This window comes from Ambystoma mexicanum, chromosome 2p (assembly GCF_040938575.1).
Source record: "Ambystoma mexicanum isolate Mex_15411 chromosome 2p, UKY_AmexF1_1, whole genome shotgun sequence".
NCBI classification, from domain to species: Eukaryota; Metazoa; Chordata; class Amphibia; order Caudata; family Ambystomatidae; genus Ambystoma; species Ambystoma mexicanum.
Genome location: NC_090923.1, coordinates 76,400,604 through 76,422,259, shown reverse-complemented (window position 1 = coordinate 76,422,259; position 21,656 = coordinate 76,400,604). Strand labels below are relative to the sequence as shown.

Here is a 21,656-nt window from a genome sequence, read left to right as displayed (position 1 = left end):
CTTCCTCATCAATTGCAGAGTGTAGTGGGCAATGGAAATGGGGGTCACAAAGCTTTTATTCTATGTCAATACAGCATGCTTACTCTTCAGCAGATTTTCAAAATGTTCTGTAATAACATGTCTTATTTAATTTTTAAACAGAACACATTAAAAACGTCATGGCCCCATGAACCCCAGTTTCTCAGGTAATCCCATTTCCATATTCTGTCCCCATGAGGCACTTCCTGCCTAGGTCCTTTCCTCTTCTTTTTGGGCTCTTCCCAAAGATAAATGGCATGTTCATGTGTCTCCTATAATTAAGTGTTATAGAGAAGTATTGGAACACTTAATAGCGTGTGAAACACTCCTCTAGATCGAGGATAGTGATATAATATTGATGTTCAAACAATGTGGCAATTAGTCATTAAATCCAGAACTTGTTAGTGTAACAGGAAGCCCAGACCGCAAGCTCCTTGCTTGCATCGAATGTGAAGCGGCGCATTACTAAAGCACCACCACATTATTCACCTTCGGAGGCGAGCATTTCATCTTTCTGACGAACACGCAGCCCTCGCTCTCCGCGAAGTAGAGCGGTGTGCGCCGTGAAGAGTTGGACACGCAGCCGGACCTGTGAGTATGGAACTCACGCTAAGGCTGCGGCTGCGCTCCATTTAAGTTATGCATGTTTGGTCTTTGGCTTTAGGCCCCGGCACCCTGTGCGCGCCCGGGTCACTGACACACCCCGCACGCATGCGCAGAAGCGCCAGCACGTGGCTACATGGCACGCAGTAGGTGCCTTGTTCTAGACCGCCAGAGAATGCAGCGAGGGCGAACTGCAGCCTGTTTCTTCTGATAATACACAACATTAACGCACTGAGAGCGTTCTCGCATATATACTGCACCAAAGAGCTAATGATTATGCCTCCACACCATAAAGGTCCCTTATTTTGACACTTAAGGTTGAAAACTAGCAGTTTGGAGGATCTGCAAGTTCGGTCCTCATAGCATCTAAAAACAGGCCTACCCCTCCCTAGCTCCCAAGAGGACGTGCGGCTCAACCTGCTCTATTCAGGCACACATTCACAATGGAATCAGATAAAGGCAGTGTGGGAAGCCAAGAGCAAGTGCTTTCAGAAAAAGAATCAGACCCAACTCTTTTTAAGAGTCTTACAAGATTCTTTGGTCAATGCAGTATCACAAGGGGTATGCGCATGCCAAGATAGGCTAGAAGCCCTGGAGTATTTGATCGGGGATGGCCTTAACTGAAAAGGCTACGAAGCAATTACCAGCAAGTCCTCTGACCAGTCTGCTAGCAAGGCAACCGATAAGGTAGAGCACAGACCCCTAAAAGGAAAGGCTCAACGACTCCCCGGGGTCATGACAAGGAGGCAAAAGAAAGCCTCCGGAGGCTATTGACGCTTACGAGAAGCTGAAAGACACTTTCTTACTGTGGAGGACCATGCCAAATCTCCTACCCCCCCTACCACAGGGGAGCAAAACAGGGGATGTGGACTCCTCAGAGTCCATGGAATCCGACTCAAAGCTTTCCAAAAGTCAAAGAGCGGGAAAATAAAATGCAAACAGAAGCATTTGGAGCACCCAAAGTTGATGGATATGTTTGACCCAGGATCAATAGTGCAGCCAAGATCAAACAACTGGCGTCCGTGACCTCATATATGGCTTAAACACTACACAAGCCCATTGAAAAGGAGGTGAGACTACGAAAGCGCTCAGAATGTCCCAGACCAGTGCTACCCAGTAAAGTGGCTGGGCAACCAGAATTAGACCCAAAGATGACCACATTCATCTCCAAAGCCGTCAGGAACTTGATAAAGAGCATGAAGGGTGCCTGGAAGGGATGCCAGGAAAAAGTCCTGGACTTGGCCGGTGCCATAGCTAAAATTATGGACTTGACGGAGAGAGCCAAGGACACCAGAGAAACAGTAGACCTGGATGTCCTAGCCAACTGGGCACAAAGAGCTGTGTGCCTCCTAGGGAATACAAATTGTGCTCTGTCCTCTGAAAGGAGAAGCAGCCTTCTGTTGAACATAGATTCCAAACTGGGCGATTTAGCGTCCTACGAGGCAGGAGTGACTGACCCAAGAGTTGCTATTTAGCCCGTGTGGGCACAGCAACAGGGGACGCAGAGGCTGCGGTAATTACTGCCACCCAAGCACACAAACTGAGAATGTCAATAACCTACCCCCCTTTGGGGGCAGGACACTTATTCTTAGAAAATTGGCAGAGGCTTTCAAGCAATGCATGGCTGCAGTGATCGGTTTCCACCTCGAGTTTGGGGCGCCGAACGGACAGCGAGTAAAGCCAAAGCACTTTCTGATGGCGTGCAGGGAGAGTGAGCTCCTAGAGAGGGATCTGTGCCTTTTGGCAAGCAAAAGAGCGATAGAGCACAGAACCTTGAAAGATGTCTTCCTAAGCAACATGTTCCGTGTTCACAGGAAGGAGAAGGTGAGACCAGTTATGTTAGCGAACCTTATATAGTGGACATTCACCAACAGAACGAGCTGAGAGGGAATTCAGAACAGAAAGGTTTTTAAGGTGCAGCGAAAAGGAAGATGATCAGAAGTGGCGCGCAGGGAACGCGGAAGCGAGTTCCAAGCCCTGGCTGCAGAAACTGAAAAGGCACAATCACCCATACTGGAGAGTCTGACCTGGTGAACTTGGATCAGAAGAGCAGATTGTGAGCAGAGTGGCCACAGAGGAACATAAGGGAACAATTTGGTCTGTAAATATTCTGCGCATTGTCTATAGAAGGCTCTGTGTACAAAGCAGAGTGACTTAAGAGGACACTTCGCAACAGAGCCAATGAAGCTGGTGAAGCAAGGGGGACATATGGACACCAAACGGGGGGTGGGGAGGAGAAGGACAGACCTTGTTGCAGCATTCTGAAGGAGCTGGAGGTGATGCACAAGATAGACCGGCTGATCAAGATAGAGTGCATTACAGTAGTCTATGTTACTGAGAAGAAGCCAAGCCTCGACAGGTGCATGAAATAGGACTGGAATGAAAGGGAGTACTTTCTGTAGGATTTAAAGTTTTAAGTGGCCAAATTTGCAGACTGAGGCAAACTGATCGCACATAGAAAAGGAGGAGGGGATCCTTACACTCAGATTTTTGACAGAAGAGTAGGCAGGGGGAATGGTCCCAGAGAGGTTGGCCAAAGGTCAGCTGTCCAGAAAGACAGAAGGCTGAAGGTGCTAACAACAGTACCTCAGTCTTATCACCATTTAATTTCAGCCAGCCATCCAGGAGCCCAAGTCTGCCAGGCAGCCCCTAAGCCGTGCAGCAGCATCAGGCAGACTAAGATCGAGACGGACCATGATTTGCGCGTCATCGGCATAGGAATAATACCGGAAGCCATGGGAGAAGGCGTAGAAGTGGCCCGATATAAATGTTGAATAGAGTCGGAGAAAGAGCATAGCCCTGCGAAACTCCGCAGGATAGAGGGACAGGGTCAGAGCAGAAAGGAGAGAGGAAAAACAGACTGAGAATGGTCCGCCAAGAAGGCAGAGAACCAAGTCAGAGCCAGGCCCGCAGCGGATAGCAGAGCGATCAGGGTGGAATGGTCAACAGTATTGAAGGAAACCGATAGATCTAACCGAATCACTGCCCTAACACCACCCTGATCAACCAGGTAAACTATAAGTCACAGAAGTGAGAACTGACTCAGTACCACTCCCGGAGCGGAAGCCAGGCTGAAAAAGAGTCAAAGAAACCTGAACAATCAAGAAAGGAAGATGGCAGAGGGAAGACCAGAGACTCAAGCAGCTTCATGAGAAAAGGGAGAAGTGAGATGGGACGAAAGTTTGTGAGCACAGAAGGGTCAAGAGAAGGCTTCTTGAGCAAAAGAATAACTAGCGCATGCTTCAAAGTGCAAGAGATATATCCAAAGAGAAAGGAAGAATTGACCGCCAATGTAATCATTGGGACAATATCCCTGGAGATCTCTTTAAGATGAGCAAGAGGGATAGGATGAAGAGGTGAAGCAGATTTAAGTGTATGAATTGCAGTAATAACAGCATGATCAGAAAAGGTGGGAAAAGTAGACCAGGTAGAATTGGATGTGCCAGAGGAAGCAGAGAAAGAAGGCGTAGCAGACTGCCTCACAGTATTGCTAATGTTCTGACAAATGCCATCAATCTTGTCAAGAAAGAAAAGAATCAGATCCTGAGATGGCACAGCCTGTTATCATGCCTTGGCAGAGGAAGAACGAGTGAACCAGATGATAGCTGCCTCCACCTTAAGACTGAAAAAAGTTCGTTTGGCAGAAATAATAACCTTCCAATAGGATGGTAAGACGAAAGGAGGATTCATCAGCCATTGAGGAGCTGCCGCTCCACTTCCTCTCCGACTGCCTGTAAAGCCGTTATAAACAGGAATTAACTGAACAGGTGGCTGGTCTACAGGCACTTCAAATGAGAAATGCTCGCAAAGGGGACTGGTTGGTGAGGATGGGCCTGAAGGATGCCTACCTGACGATTTTGATCACCAGAGAGCACTGTAAGTAATTAGGATTCCAAAGGAACAAGCAGATTAATGGCAATACAGAGGCTTTCCTCTCAGACTGGCCACAGCGCCCTGGGCCTTTACAAGGATCATGAGACCAGTGGCGGCAGTCATGAGAGAGAGTGGGAGGGAGGGAGGGAGGGATCCAAATGATCGTCTACTTAGAAGACATTCTGATGCTGGCGGACAACAGACGAGCCCTCATCGAACTCTGTGGGCGTTCCAGCTTCTCTCTTCCCTAGGCTTCCTGATTAATCAGGAGAAATCGGAGCTCCTTTCCAAGCAACTACTACAATTTCTGGTTTTCATAGTAAAAAGCACAAAGGCAATGTTGGTGCTACCAGGCCCCAAGATGAGAGCAATAAAGAAAGAGCTCAAAGCGACATAAGCGAAGAAAATACCACCACTTCGGGCTCTAGCAAGAATTATCAGGCTTCTAGCAGCTTCCATCCAGGCCATCATTCCCGTGTCTCCACTACAGAGACTAAACATCTATCACCTGCAAGGGGGTCTGGGATACGACCAGCTTGTTAGGGAGATTTCTCTAAAATATGTTAATTCCTTCCACCTTAAAGACCTCCAGAAACTGCTGGATTTTGAGGACTTTTTTTACCAGGAGAGAGCGAAACCCTTTTTCCCACTCTCTCATGTATTTTAAATGTGATTTTATACTGTTTCTTTTAATTATGGAGTCCAACCAACTCCATAAGCATCATCTTTTACAACTGTCACAAAGTACCTTCAGTGCAGTGCCACCGGGAAGTCTTCCAGATTTCCCAAGGTTTAAATACCTTCTCTGGGATCAACTACTGTTTCCCAGAGCAGTAAAGTAAAATTGACTTTACTTAGAATTGTAACTTTCTAGACCCAGCACACACTATCTTACAATAGAGTGCTAGAGGGGTTACTTAGTATCCCCTTTGCCTAGCTTCTTATGTGCATATAATATGTTACCCTTTTCTCAATTGAATGGCTGGTGGCAGTGGTTTCATTTTGAACTACCCTGGTTTGCATTTACCGCCACAGTTATCGGCTCCGATGAAGTAACCATGGGAGCCATCTTTGCTAAAACGGTGCTCGGTCTTTTTTTTGCCAGGCCTTTGTGAGAAGGTCCTTCTAGAGAGCTTTTTCAGTGCGCCAAACCAGGTTTGGTCTCTTTGCTCATTTTTTTTACCTTTGGCAGGGTTTCTGAGAGAAACCTGCCTCTGGCGCCCGAGTGGCTGGGGTAGGCAGGAAGTGCGGGAGGTGCCCGAAACTCTCTGTGCTCAGTCTCCTAGGAGACCCAAATGCACTCTGTGGTGATTAGCCGGCTGACTGTCCGGCAAGGACAGCCACCCTGCTGGGTGAGTGGCAGCTAGGCTGGAATGAATGGGAGAGTAATGAATAAAAGGCGAGTCTTTTGACATGGAAGGCAGAGTCGATCACTGGACGAAGGAACCAAAGAAGAGCTTGAAGAGGACGCATGCTGCAACTCCGTTCTGTTGGTTTGCCCGGTGAAGCCCTGCTGCAATGACTACTTGCCAAGTTTGCATCGACAGAAGCCCCTGCAAGGACAACTTCTCCGAGTTGGTGGGACCAATCAACTCCAAAGTAAGCCACCTGGACACCCATCTCCGAACTGGATGAATTTCCTCAGAGTTGCTGAAGGAAACCGTATAGCCAGGGAGAGGGACACAAGACTGTGCATTACTTTTAAGCTGGCCTAAAGCTTTTGGAATATTCTCTAGACTCCCATGAAGCAGGACTGACCAAGCCTGAACCCCCTCAGCAGAGTGCAGGAACCCAGAAGCAAGGAAAGTCCACCTTGACAGACAGGAACCGTGCTTATTGCCATCTGCTGTACCGCAAGGAGCTGAAACGCGAAACAGCCACTGAAAATTAAGTTAGCCAGTTGCCAGTTTTGACAGTCCCAGTGCAGGAGTCCCCAGAAGTCCTCCCTCTTGTCCCCACGACTGAGGCCCAGGAATAGTGAGATCTGCAGAGCTGCTCAGGAACAGACGTCATCAGCTGCATCTTTTCCTTCTTTACCAAGGTACTGAAAAATAAGTCTAAGAGAACTTAACTCTTACTGTAGAAATGCTTGTAACTTTCACAAGTCCAATCAGCTTCTAGCCCTACATTTGATTCTTTTCAAAGACTCCTAAGAACTTGTGCAAATACTTTTCCATTTACTTACATGAAGTGCTGCATCCTATATAAAGACTTTTGCCTATTTGGCTTAGCCTATTGAATTGAAGGACTCTAATTGCTATGTGAAAGTATTTGACCTACTTATGTATATTTATAATTACTTGTTTTCTAATAACCTTTGCCTTTTACCAATTTTTTTAAGAATGTTCTAATGCCAACAATAAGATTAATGTCCCCAGCACCCTTGTCATTGAAGTCACCTCTGGGTGTAGGTTGTGCCTGTTGGCCATCCCAAAAGGGTCTTGTCTGATTCAGAAACTGAGTGTACACTATTGAAGTGTATTTTTGTTACTAGTATATTGCTCCCATCTAAAGAAGGCTTTATAACTGACTGATAAATTAATGGTTTATGCAAGAAACCTTGAGTGTAAGAGTTTATTTGAATACCTGTAACTGTGAATCTTTGTACAACTCCAGTACAGTGGCTGCTCAACACACTACCAAAACTGTGTAGTACAAGCTTATACCAAAGGTTAGGTTGCCTATTCCTGTAGTCATAGTTGTTTGCAGTGTTCCCAGAGGGTACTGCATTCAAACTTTGCCTAACAGAGCTAGCACCCCTAGACCAAGAATGGAGGTCAGAGCTAGAATGGTGTCTACAGAATAAGGAAGTCGGGAAGGAGCAAATTTGGAGACATCCCGAAGCTGGTCAGTGTCAGATGCCAGCAGAGCAGGCTGTGGGGCGAGGTGCGGCCGCCTGGAGGTGGAGGCGGCAGATGGACCCAAGAGGAGCTTGTCCTCCAGATCAATTGCCTGCAGCTGCTCACAGGCTCTTATGCGATAAAAGTTTTTACCAAGGATAGAGAGGAGCGTTCTATCCTATTCAGGATGGCCAACATCTCTGCAGTCCGATACATCAATCACCTAGGAGGGACACAATCGCGTATGCGAGTGGAACTAACAAAGGATTTCTGGCATTACTGTCTCGATCGCAAGATTTTTGCAACAGCAGAGCACCTTCCGGGCATACAGAACATGGTAACTGATTGGAATTCTCACTATTGGCACGACTCCAGAGACTAGGTGCTGCACAAGGAGGTGTTTGCGCAGATAGCCCTCTGGGTACCCCTGGACACCGACCTATTCGCGTCCAGATTGAACAAACAATTAGAGACTTTTCCGCTGGAGGCGTGGTCGAGCACAGTGCACTATGCTTTTCCCCCCTTTCGATCTTAGCGACAGTTGTGGCGAAGGTTAGGAGGGAAAAGCCGGATGTAGTAGTGATAGCCCCTAAATGGAAATCGCAAGCGTGGTTTCAAGTTCTCATGGAACATTCCATGTATTTCCTGCAAGCCCTCCCTCAGAGGATCTCCTAGAGGATGTGTCAGGGAACCATCTTCCTCTGATGAGGAGCGGCCAACTACCTCTGAGCGCTTTCAGGGTATCGGGAGCAGATTGAGTTTGCCAGGCATTTCAGGGTCAGCTGCAGAAATCAAGCAATCCTGTGCCCCCTCTACGCTCAAAAGTTACAAAGCGACTTGGAGGAGATTAAGTGTATGGTGCAGCCAATGCAACAGTCATCCTGTTTCTGCCTCCATTAGTACATGTGCTTAATTTTCCTAGCTTCCTTGACCAAAGAAGGGATAGCGTTCCGAACTGCAGAAGTTTACGGGTCAGCTATCTTAGCCGGACATCGCCAGGCTTCCATACAAAAAGGCACACACTTTAAAGGCTCATTTAGGTTTCCACTTAAATGTACATGACTTAAACACTTTAAATGGAGGTGCAGAAGGGGTAATCAGTAGGATGTTGCAGTTAGTATATGGGTGTGGATTAAGGTACTGGGGTTTATGGATTGGGATTATGAAATTCTTCCTTAGTGAGGCTTTCAGGAGGCCTTTGTTTCCCCAGGGCAAGATGGCAGCTCAGCTCAGCAGCAGTGATTGGAGGAATCTGGTAGCGAGATACGTTTTGAATTCCGCTAGGAGTTCTAAACTGCCGTTCATTCTAGTTTTCAAGGGAACAGGTCTCAGTTTTATAGTTCAGCAAGTATTTAGTAAATACATTCTGAAGATATATTATCAGAAGAAAAGAAGATGAGAAAAACAAGAAGAAACCACAGGAAACAGAGCAGCTACAGCCAACTGAGGAAGTAACAGATGAACAAAACTAAGTGTTCATGACTCAAGTTCTTTACTCTTTTAGACTTTTGTGAAATTCAATGTTATAGGTTAACAAGTTTATTTCAGCGTGTAGTTGAAAACACGCAAGACTTGTAAATAAGGAAAGCGTAATATTGAATGTTATTTGTGAACAGTGTTCTGCCAGGGCGCGCCCTCATTTCAGGTGGCAGCAACGTTTCAAGTTGCAGACCATGGATTAACCATTGACCTTATAGCGCGCAGCTATCCAATGCAGCGGAAAGGTTTAGTAGTTTTAATAACCTTAGTCAATAGGAAACCAACATAAAATCACCCCTTGCTGTTTTAGCGTTGTATCGGGTCTACTAGAGAAACGCGAGCAACATATTCTTTAGCAACAAACTCAAAAGAAACTGTCAACAGAACAGCTGATCAAATCCGATGCGGAACATATAGGAGTTAACTTTGTGATGGAGGCACAGAGAGAAAAGCAATTTAAAGCAGGCACCGCAAAGGCATAATGCGGAGCACGAACGAGAAAAAGAGCTCAGAGGTTAGCGGATGAATAAGGAAGCAAGCGCTTCGCATAGAACTTACGAGTGAAATAATTCAAGAATGCAGTTTTTTCAAGTTCTGACTGAATCAATTAAAAGTGATCAGAGGTTTCATTTAAAGCACTAGCAGGCTCAAAGGTAAAGTCTCCACTAAGAGCATGTTTAACTGAGCTTAGTAACAGAACTGCAGAACCCTTTAAAAGAGAACCATTCAAGACTCCTAGGTGATAAATGGTTTATGCAAAGCAAACTCTCCATTGGAACAGTTGGTAAAAGAAAGAAAAGTACTTTCAGATTTTTCTGCAGTTTCCGTCAGGGAGCCTATCAGCTCCGGAGGCATAGGCTGCAGGGATGGAGGGTCTTGGGAGGGAAAAGGAGTCTAGGTAAGAGAGGGTAAGTGATAAGCTGATATTAACATTTGATAATTATTCACATAAGTTGCGCCGCACCAGTGGTATCCATATCATATGCATATGTTCCTGCTGCATAAACTGTATTGTAATGACTAACTGTACCAACCAAAATATCAGTTTTATGCCTTGTAGAATTCATAATGTACCACCGAATGCCACTATTCCTGTAACTAAGCTCCTGCAAGTAACAGCGCCTCAATGCCCATGGGCTTCTAGCGCGCTATGTAAATTTAAATAAAAAAATAACTGTGGTTACCTTGTAGGTCTTCACAGTAAATCTTATCCAGGGTCACCAGGTCAAGAAGGAAGCTGGAGACTAGGGTGCTAGAGAAGATCCGAGTTTGTTAGTTTTTCCAATTCCGTTCCCCTTGGGTTTGCCAGTTTGATAGTTTGTTAAGCAGGATTGTTAGGCTGGCAGACTTTGGGGGGTGGGGAGGACCTGGTGGGCTATTGTCACTCCTGCAGGAATTCGCAACTGGACCTGACAGAATGAAAGGCCCACGTATTTAATCCTCCCTGAGTGAAGATGGACCCAGAGTCAGAGTTGAGTTTTGGTGCGTTAGGGAAAGTGTTGGAGGTTAAGGAGGATTTAAGGGTGGCCAGAAGTGAGACCTTAACTTTGGGAGTTAAAATTGAGGAATTTAGTAGTTTGGTAAGTAGGTCTTAGGTCCCATGTCCATCTAAAGTTAGTAAATCAATAGACCGGGAACCACCAGTTTTGTATCTGGAGCATAGCGTTAAGTGGCAGACGCCAGAGTTGGAAGTGAGCAAAAGTATAAATTCAACTCCAGGAATCCCTTTGGTTTCTACCCCCTTAGCACCTCCAGAAAGGTGTGGAGGTGATCGTAAAACATTAAAGACTTTTTCAATGCTGTGTGAGTTACACTTTTTGTGCAGGCCAGAGCTTTTCCCACTGGAACCGCTAAATTGACATTTCTTATTTCCTATCTTACAGGGGGGGCGTCTGCTTGGTCGGTACCTTTAGTAGAAAAGGGAGCAGCGGAGTTAAATGACTGGAAGCTTTTTAAGGGCGAGTTTAGCAAGTTGTTAGATAGGAGAACGTCATCATTGAGAATGGACGGCTAGTTACTGGAGTTACGTCAGGGAAGTCCGGAGCTGGTGGCGTACATCACTCAGTTTAGGGTGCTTGTACAGGAGAGTGGGTGGCCTGAGGAGAAGAGAGCTTCCATATTTTACAGAGGTTTACAGGAAGAACTTAAGGATGTGTTGGCCACCATAGTAGAGAGACCCACTGTTAGTGAAGATTTAATCTCTTTAATAATCCAATTGGATGTGAGGTTATCGGAGAGAAGGTCAGAAAAGGAGGAATTTTTCTGAAGGCAGAGTTTGGAGTAGGAGTGAGCGTACAAAGATGAGGCAGACTGGGAAAGAAGTTAAGGGGCAAATGATTGAAGGTCAGAGAAGTCAGATTAGGGCCCTATTGTCTAAAGAAGAGAAGGACAGACGGCAGAGGGAGAAGTTGTGTCTGTACTGCGGAGACAGCACACATTTTGTGGGGAGATGTCCGCGCACACCTAAACGGTTTCCACCATTTGTTGGAAAAAGACATTTGGGGGCAAATACCATCCAGACAGCGGTGCCACACATCACTCTCAATGGATCCTTGTTTTGGGAAGGTAAGCGGAGGTGTGGGTCCATATGTGACAGACTCAGGAGCCACAGGAAATTTCATGGGTTTTGCTTTAACTAATAGATTGGGAGTGCCCATAGTGGGAAAGGGAGTGCTGGAACAAGTGAGGGCTCTGGATGGTACACAACTGACATTGGGGCTAATCACACAAATGACAGGTGTATTAAGGATGAATATTGGGGAGGAGCATGGTGAGGATATAGTCCGAGTTAAATCAATGCTCCACAACCACAGACTATTTCTTGGTATGCCTTGGCTTTCTTTACACAATCCTTTGATTGGGAAAAAGAAGAGTTGAATTTAGGTCAGAATTCTGTAGAGAACAATGTGCTTTGGCGTATCAGGAGTGGGGTCTGAGATTCAGGGAGTGTGTTTAGCTGCAGTTGCTGTTCAGGAAAATATAATTGGAGCAGTCAGGGGTTTTGCCTGAATGTTACCAGGAATTTCGGGATGTGTTTGATAAGCAGATAGCGAGCGAGTTACCCCCTCATCGTCTGTTTGATTGTAAAATAGATCTTGAAGATGGAGCGCCAATTCCCTGTGGTAGAATTTACACACTGACTGAAACCTAAAACTAGCATTTGAAGGAATATCTAGAGGAAAACCTTGCCAGAGGCTTTATTCAGCATTCAGTCACCCGCAGCCTCGCCCTTGTTTTTTGTACCCAAAAAGGATAAAACTTTGAGGACATGCATCGATTATAGGGCCTTAAATAAGATCACGCTCAAGAATAGATACCCCTTGCCTTTGATTTCAGTCATGCTTGATAGAATCCAAGGAGCGAAGAGCTTCACCAAGTTGGATCTCAGAGGGGCTGATCATTTAGTGAGAGTTCGAGAAGGAGACGAATGGAAAACAGCATTTAGAACCCGCTATGGGTTGTTCGAATATCAAGTCATGCCATTTGGTCTCTAACGCCCCTGCCGCTTTTCAATTTTTCATCATAATCAGGTCCTTTGGGAATTTTTAGATGTTTTTGTAGTATTTTATATTGATGACATCCTGATTTATTTCTAAAGAGTTAAATCAACACGAGAAACTAAAGGCTGTCCCCTGAGGTGGTCAGGAGGTTCACTCTATGGCTCCTCCTGATCAGATGCTAAGAGCAAAGCTCCCAGTTCCGGCTGGATACATACGTCTTTAGGCGGTTAGTGTAAAAGACCCTAGCGGCCTCCTTGGGATTGCCCAAGTCCACTAAGTAATTGACTTCTCCAAGTTTGCCCACAACCTTGAAGGGTCCAACCCATTTGTCCTGTAAGGCCCTCTGCCTTGTAAGCACCATAACTAGCTGGTCTGGAGTAAACTGCACCATGTTGGCCTTCTGGTCATGCCAATGTTTAACCAGAGTCTGACCTGCTTTCAAGTTATCAGAAGCTTCCGTCATCATTTGTGTCATTCTCCTTCGGAGAACGAACACGTAGTCAGTGACTCACTGGCTTGAGGGAAGGAGCACTCTCCAACCCTTCCTGAGAGACTTCTCTATAAGCAAAGAGAAGGAATTGCAGTAGAAGGTCCCACTTTCTTCTAAGGGATTCCTATAAAGCACCTATCATGCTCTTCATAGTTCTATTAAACCTCTCCACCAACCCATTGGCGTGGCAATGTTAGGCTGTTGAGAACTTGTAGGTCACGCCACAGTTTTTCCACATGGCATGCATGTACTGGGACATAAAATCGGTCCGCCCGTCTGAGATAACCTCCTTAAGAAAACCAACCCTGGTAAAGACACCAAGGAGGTCCTTACCCACTGCCTGAGCAGTAACAGTCCTCATAGGTATGGCTTCAGGATACCAGGTAGCATGCTCTACCACAACCAATATAAATTGGTTGCCTGAAGATGTGGGAGGGTTTAAGGGACCAACATTGTCAATCCCTACCCTCTCAAAAGGAACTCCCACCACTGGGAGGGGCACCAAGGGTGCCACCTTCTTGGCTCCACTCTTGCCAGAAGTCTGACAAGTATGACAGCTTCTACATCAGATCCCATCTTGGGCCAGTAGAAATACAGAGAAACTGAGGTTTAGCGACATCCTCTGGCTTGGAAAATGTGTCATCCACTACTGTAATGCTGGCCCCAGTATCTCTAATGGCAGGGGTCTTTTCAGTGGTCTAGAATAGAGATATACACATCTACATGCTGCTGTTCCCACAGACCCAGGGGCACTAAAGAAACTCTGGCTGAGACTCCAATGGGGTCTTCAGCCAAAAGTTGAACGTTACCACTTGCCACAGGGATGAAGGCTAAGGAGGCAGTGTGGACCCCTGAAGGTTTACTCTTGCATCTGGGATCGCCTTTCACATGCTCAGTTGACCCACAAGCATAACATTTACCAAATGTTTTGTGGAATGGGGGCTTCTGCTGACCGCCCTCTGGTTTAGCACCATATGTTTCACTAGACTGACTTGGGTTCGCATGGTGTTTACCCTTTTTCTGTTTGTGGCAATCTTTTGGGTAGTTAGAATTTGAATTCTCTTTTCCATCTTTCTTGTGCTGCTTCTCTTCATCCATTTTGTGAGTGGCCCCAGAATCCTTGTGAGGGGCCTTTTGGCAGCCTTTGAAACCTTTTGGGATCAATCTTATTTGAGTCAGCCAAGTGCGGTTTCAGCTCAGGAGAGCAGGCATCAAAAATAAACAAAAATAGGCTTCTCATTTCTTCAAAGGAGTTCACTCTGTAACTCTTAACTGAACCATCTACGTTTTTCAGACATTCACACACCCAGGTAGTCCAAGGGGTACCATCAGTCTTTTTGAGGTTCCAAAACCTCGAGGTACTGGGAAGCAGTTTTCACAAATGGGGCTATCAAAGCCAGCTTCACATTCTCAATCTCCTGTCTTTCAAGTTGACCCACCTCCGTTACAGCATCAGTTGCAACCTGGGGAAGCCTAGACAAAAGCCAATTAATCAACAGATTCCCTGTGAGACCCTGAATCCCATGATTGTAACCAATCCAGAATATTAAGTTTCACATCATGCACACTTGCTGCTTCTTCAGGCAGGCAATGCCTCTTGGGACTGGAAGACTTGGAGGACTCTGGGAGAGAAAAATGTTCAAGAGACAATCTTTTCATTTCAAGAGCATTTTGCATTTCCAAATCCCTGAGCTTGATGTCCTGATATTTGGCTTCAGCTTGCAACCTTTTAAATTCCAATTCAAGTCTCATTTACTCAAGAGACACATTCTGGACTCGAGGATGGAACTTGTGGGGTCTCATTGGACATAGCTTGAGGTAAAAAAATAAATACATTTTTTAAAAAACTGTCTGTGGCAAAGCGGGGCTCCTATCCTGGGACTCCTCTACCACTCTGAACTGTCATCCTCATTATCAATGTCCACATGTATGTTAGTAGGTGTTACAGGCCTACTACCCAAACTTTGGTGGTTCAACAACCTTGTAATCGATTCATTTTTCTTTCCTTGTACAGTAAGATTCCTGCCTTTACAAATTTCTCTGAGTTGATCTACTGTTAAAATGATCAGGGCTTCCTGACAGAAGGTAAACATATTTGGCATGTTACAATTGCTGTTCTGATGGAGCTTAGCCTTGTAGGGGTTTAGTTGAACACAAGAAAAGAAAAGTATTGAAGGGAACAACTCTAAAATAGATCCTCACCGCTTGTCACTAATGTTCGGCAAGATTGTATGCAGTACCCTGTAGGAGACTGCACCAGCCTTGTGCTCTTGGCAATAGTTAACCCAACCTTTGATGTAGGCATGTCCTACACAAGTTTAGAGTGACTGAGCAGCCAGGCCTATCTCAAGGGGCGGGGGGGGGGGGGCAATGTGAGCTGTAGGGTTGTAACAGTTTCACAGAGACAAGTATTCAAATAAACACTTACACTCAAGGTTTCTTGATAAAACAATTATTTATTAATTTAACAGTCAGTTGAGTAACCCCTTAAATGCCAAGGACGAGCCATCTCGCCCATAGAATTACGTTTGTGTTGCCATGGACGAGATAGCTTGTCCATTTTGGCACGTCACTTTGTGCGATTCCTACAAAGCAGGGATCGCACAAAAGTGAAACCCAAACCCCAGGCTATGCGAGGAGGAGGTTTCTCCTCACGGCCCGGGAGTTGGATTTCCTTCAGTTTGTTTCACATCAGCACAAATTAGGCATGCTGACGGGAAACAAAGTCATTTTCACTGTGGCAGCCATTTCGGCTGCTGCAGTGAAACCAGAAGGAGAGTTTCCTTCGGGGAGGTATTGGCACACTGCCAGGACTCCCTGTTGGGGAAAAGCAGCAACACAGGTCAGCAAGAACTCAAGGACGGTTGGAGGTGATGTCACCGGCCGTGGGCATCCGTTTCCCATGTGGGTGTACCGTCCCCATGCACAGCGGCAGCTCCAGGGAGCCCCGGCAGGGCCCCCTTCCCTCCCCCGAGAGAAATTCTATAACGCAGCCCAGCCAGTGCTCCCGGATGGTCAGGGGTGATGTCCCTGGCCTTGGGCGGCTGTCTCCCATGTGGTTTGACCCTCCCCAAGCCCAGCCGCGGTTCCAGGGAGCCTCGGCAGGGTCTCTGTCCTTTCCCAGAGGGAGAAGCTGTAACGCAACCCAGCCAGAGCTCCAGGGTGGTAGGGTGTCATATCCCTGGCCTTGGGCAGCTGAGATCCTGGAGCTCTGGCTAGGCAGCATTACAGGATTTCCCACAGGGAACAGACAGGGACCCTGCTGGGGCTCCCTGGGACTGCCGTTGGACGTGGACAGTCGACACTTCATCTTTTCCACCCAGGTAGGTGCACCCACACATGTGAGGTACTGTTTTCATCCAGGAACCTGTGGGAAGGTAGGACATGTGTTGTTGGCGGCGTGTTTCACTAGTTGTCTGAAAATGTAGGTATTTTTCCTAAATTTGGTACTTTGCCGGGGCTTGTGGGTAATACATTCAGGGGCGATTCCGGCAAATCAGTCCTCTGGATGCCCATGGATGTCTTCTTTCCGAAAATGCATGGGGTTCCCTGTTTTCCTTGGTGGCTGCAACACCCTTCGCATAAATCTGCAGGTTGTCTCCCCAAACTCTTTGGGGTATTGCAGTGGTTTAGCCTTTTCCGTTTGCGCCTAGGTAGGTGAACCCACACATGTGAGATACCGTTTGTGGAAACGCGGGAAGGTAGGCCATGTGTTGTTGGCATGTTTCGGTGTGTTGGCAGAGGGGAACGTCTTAAAACTGTTGGGTTTTTCACCATAATGTGGACTTTGCCGGGGATTGTGGGTAATAAATACTGGGGCGATTCGCACACGTCATACCTCTGTGGATTCCCAAAGGTGTCTTCTTTTTGGAAATGCCAGGGGGTTACCATTTTCCTTGGTGTCTTCGACACCCTAGGCCCTTAGCTGTAGGTTATCCACAAGAGCAAAATCCCTCAAAATCTACTCTGCAGAAAGACTTGGGGTTACCAGTGGTTTAGCCTTTGCGCCCAGTTAAGTGCACCCACACATGTGAGGTACCGTTTTCATCGAGACACCAGTGGGAACGCGGAAAGGTAGGACATTTGTTGTGTTTACTTGGTTTTCATACATTTGCTGCTACACTTGTCACACAACCCTTACATTTCCCATATGTGACCAACATTTAGTCACTATATGCTTTTGTAACCTGCACAAGTCACCTACCCTTCAAAGGGTCTGCCTGTGTTCTTTCAAAAAATGTATGCTTGCCCTTCCTCACCACATTTGTTTTCCTTATTTTCACACGCTAAGTACATCCGTTTAGGCTGCAAGCATAAGAATCCTGTATACCATGGCTCAGTTTTTGGCTTGTGGTATTGCTTGTTTTGTGAAACATTATGAAAAATGTGTGATTTCCTAACAAAGTCGGGGGAATGTAGCGGAGCATTGTTTTTTTCAAAATTCGCAGAAGCCATTGCCTTACCGGGCCAACCAGTTCCACCACATACCTCTTTTTCCCTGTCATTTTTCCAATTCCCCCCCACCCCCACTATGGAATTTATCCCGATATAGTTGTTGCCTGACCTGTGCAAATCACCCCTTCCTAACCTTGGAATTTTGTCTACTTTATAGAAATGTATGCCTTGGTCTTCCCATTCGGCTTTCCTACCCTCCTCTTCCATTCGGTCCACGCAAGTCCCATTGGGGGGCGGGGAGAGGGGGGAGGCCAAAATCGCCTACCTCACAAAACGGCTGGTAACCATATCAAAATAGTTTTTTTTGGTTTCCACTCAACCTGTTCTTGAAAGCCTGGAAAATGGCATATCCACAACAGCAAACCATGTGTTCCTAGCTCTTACAAGGAAAAAACCACCAGCTTCTTTGTACATCATTTTATATGCATTTTCTGAAACCCCCAAAATGTTCTCCTTTTGGTTATTTTCTCTCACCCCCACACAGCAAACTTGGATTCCTTGGTGGCGTTATGACCACCTACATGTGGGAAGAAAAGGGGCCAAATTTGACCGAGATATATCTTGTAACAAAAAGGTTACATGGGATTGAATGACGACATACCGAAATCGCCAAACAAGGCCTTGGCACTAGGATGGGTCCGGAAGGAGGGGTGGAGGGCGGTCCTTTGCAGTTAAGGTGTTCAGCCTTTAGAAGGGAGCAATATGTAACACAAAAATGTACTTCAATAATTACACACTCAGTTCCAATAAATCAGTGGATACCCATTTGGGATGGCACACAGACACTTCCTACACCCTGACGTGACTTAAATAACTAGGACACTGTGGACATTGATATATCACTGGTACAATTAGTGCACTACTGAGTTTGGTGTCAAAAGGAAAAGTTTAGAAATGAAACAATGGTTAACAAATATTCTTAAGCAGGTAAGTACTTTTGAACCCCCCAATGCAATGTAGATTAACCCTTTCCCAGCTACACAATAGAATGTGTGATTTTGGGAGGGATAGTTAAAATACAAAGTCAGAGTTTAGAAGAGTCTTTCATGGGGACAGGACAGCCAATGTCAATTGAGCAAATGTCTAGGGGAGCTGAAACACTTCTTGAAGTTAAGTAAAGTATTGCACAATGTTTTAGAAATCTTTGTAGAAATCATTCTTGGGCCACAAGCTAGGAGGCTTGTGAAGTACAAAGCTGCAAGCCACTCTGCAACAGGAAACCTAGGCAAGTCTCAACTGAGAGCTGGCAAGGCTACCAGACAACAGCCAAGTACCCCTTAGTTTACAGTACCTTAGGTCTGAGGAAATTGGTTCCAGCTGGCTTCTGTTCCAGTTGTAGTATGGAAGATCCTGTTGTTCCTGGGCCTCAGTCGTGGGGACAAGAGGGAGGACGTCTGGGTACTTCTGCACTACGTTTTGTAGGTCGGCGGGAGCAATGGCCAAACTTCAGATCAGCGGCACTTCGCGATTTCAGCTTCTCGCGAATAGCACCACTGCAGTTCTTGAATGCCTCATGGGCTTTCCTCGCATCTGGGGTCCAGCACTCTGTTAAAGTGGCTCAGGCTCGGTCGGTCCTGCTTCATGCGAGTCCGGAGGATCTTCCTGGAGCACGGGTCTGACTTAAAGATGACACACTCGATTCTGGTGTTCCTCTCACTGGCAATCGGTTACTGCAGCAGCAATGGCAGTACAGCCAGCTCCAAGATGATTTCCAGATGAGTTTGTCTTTGGGGTCGATTGGTCCCACCAACCCAAGGGGAGAAGTGGTCCTTTGCAGGGCTTCTCTAGTCGAGGTGAATACAGAGCTTCAGCACTGCGGCATGGCTTCACCGGGCAAACCAACGCTCTAGGAGATGCAGCAGGCGTCTCAAGTTCATCAAATTACTTCGTCCAGTGGTTGACTGCCTTCCAAGCATAATACCTTGCCTTTTTAGGCAGGTTTCTCCCATTCATTCGCAGCCTAGCAGTCACTCACACAGCAGGGTGGCTGTCCTCCGAGGACAGCCAGCCGATCACCTTCGGGTGCATTCCTGTAACCAAGGTGATTAAGCACAGGGAGATTTAAGCAACTCCCACACTTCCTGCCCTGCCAGACACGCTGGAACCAGAGGCGGGCTTCACTGGTGAATCCCGCCAAAGACAAAACAAACAAAGGGACCAAACCTGGTTTGGCATGCAGAGTAAATCTCAAGAAGGACCTTTCCATCAAGAAATGGCGAAAAAAAGACCTGGCCCATTTTGACAAAATGGGTACCCATGGGTGCTTTACTGCAGCTGCAATTGCAGCCCGCGGTAGAAACACACAATGGTAGGAAAAAGTAAACCACTGCCACCAGCCAATAATTGTAGAAAGGGTAACAAACAGGTTACATGAGAAACTAGACAAAGGGGATACTAAGTAACCCCTCCAGCACCCTATTGCAAGATTGTGTGTGCTAGGTTTAGAAAGTTACAAATGTAAGTAAAGTCAATTTCACTCCACTGCTCTTGGAAACAGTAGTATAACCAAGAGAATGTATTTAAACCTTTGGGAAATCTGGAGACTTCCTTGTGCCACTGCACTGAAGGTGCAGTGTGTCGCAATGTAAAAAGATGATGCCTATGGAGTTTGTCAGACTCCAAAACCAAAAGAAACAGTTTTCAAATCAATGAAGAATACGAGAGTGGGAAAAAGGTCCCTCTCTGTCTCCAGGATAAAAATTAAAAGTCCTAAAGTCCAGCAAAAGGGCTGGGGGTCTCTAAGGTAGAAGAGAATTAGCACATTACTGAGAATTCTCTGAACAGAATTATCTGAACAGCTGAGATCCCTGTTTCAGACTTTTAAATTATAGCCCTTTGGAAAACTTGGATTATAGCTGAGCCAACTCTTTCAGGCTATCAAGTAGTATGGATACCTGCAATTCATCATGACAAGGGCAGGCCATCAGTGGGCCTTGCTTACAGCAGTTAAACTAGATGTAAACAGCACCCTAATAGCTTGGGTGTTGCCTCATCCCTGCCTTCAATTGACAAAAGTTATCTGCATTTTTGGATGTTAACTTGAAGAAGTTACAAACAGCTATATTACACTGTTATTATGTACTTGTTATGTGTGCATGCTCGCATGGAATGCTGATGTGAGGTAGAGGAATGTTTGGTGATAAATGCAGTGTGAAGGTTCCAGCTCATGTCAGTTGAGCCTGGGTGATGGGACCCAGTGGTTCCGTATCTGTTAGCTTAAAGTAACTTGTAATGAAGCTTAAGTAAGAAGCTAGAGAAGTGTCGGAAGCTACTTTATTTTATAAACTTATAATGGAATCCAAAAATGAAAGTATCTGGCATTTATACGGTAAGGGACATGCTAGACCTTATCGCTCAAGATAATGAAATGACTAAGTCGATAATTGTGGGTGACCTAAATCTAAAATGTATAGAAATCAACAGCAAGTTATCAACATGTGTGAAATTAGGATATATTTAACGAGGGAAAGGAACTTTAAAATGCTAAATGGCACCTCACAAAGGGACACGCCACTGAGTACCACATGGGTGCAAGAAGGGTCAGCTGCACTTTTAGATTATGCACTTGTCTCTGAATACGCACTGAAAAGGGTGACTGATTTTGCCGTCGTTGTTAGGGAGAATGCTCTGTAAAGGCTAAATTTCCCAAACCTAGTGACTCCTAGTGACTTGCTGGATTTTTGGGGTTTATTTTTTTTCTCCTGCTAAGAGTGAGACTCTTTTTCTCCCACTCCTAGGCAAGATTTGAGAATGTCCTTTGACTTTGTAATGTGTTTTATGGGCTATGGGGTCTTTTACTCCATAGGGCTTCATGTATTTTTGGTAAGTGTGTTACACAGCACCCTCAGTGCAGTAACACAGGGTTGTCTTAGTGACCCACAAACAGATTCCATATACTGGGACTGACTACTGTCTCCCAGAGCATGTAAAGTCACCATTGACTTTACTAGTCTTAAATTGTGAACAGAACCAGTACAAACCATCATATTGTGGAAGTACTGGTAGGGGTAATCCGATTGCCCCTGGGTCTGTTTTTCAAGGGGGCACAGTCCACTCCCCCCCCTCTCTTGTCGAATTTCTGGCTGGTGGCAGTGGGTACCACGCAAAATATTCCACCAGAATATTTCCTATGGGATTTTCCCATTCATTTTAAACGCACCACTTTTTTGGTGCAATGTTAAAGATACCGCCGGGTTATTTATTTAATATTTATTCCCCGGTTGGGTCTTTTTGCCAGGACTCGGTTTTAAAATGGCGTTTGTGTTCGCTTCTTTAACTCCAACCCAAGTCGAGCCCTTTGTTCCACTTTTGGCGGGCTTCTGCACAGAAGCCTCCAAAAGTGGTGCCACTCTGTCTGGGTCTACAGGATGTGTGGGAGGGGAGAAATAGGCACCCTGG

General features: G+C 46.0%; 1 protein-coding gene across 3 annotated transcripts in view; it reads right to left on the bottom strand.

The window, feature by feature from the left end:
• The window catches only part of USP19 (ubiquitin specific peptidase 19), a 1,845,650-nt gene that overhangs the window by 1,704,908 nt on the left and 119,086 nt on the right, over positions 1–21,656 (bottom strand). The window lies entirely within an intron of this gene.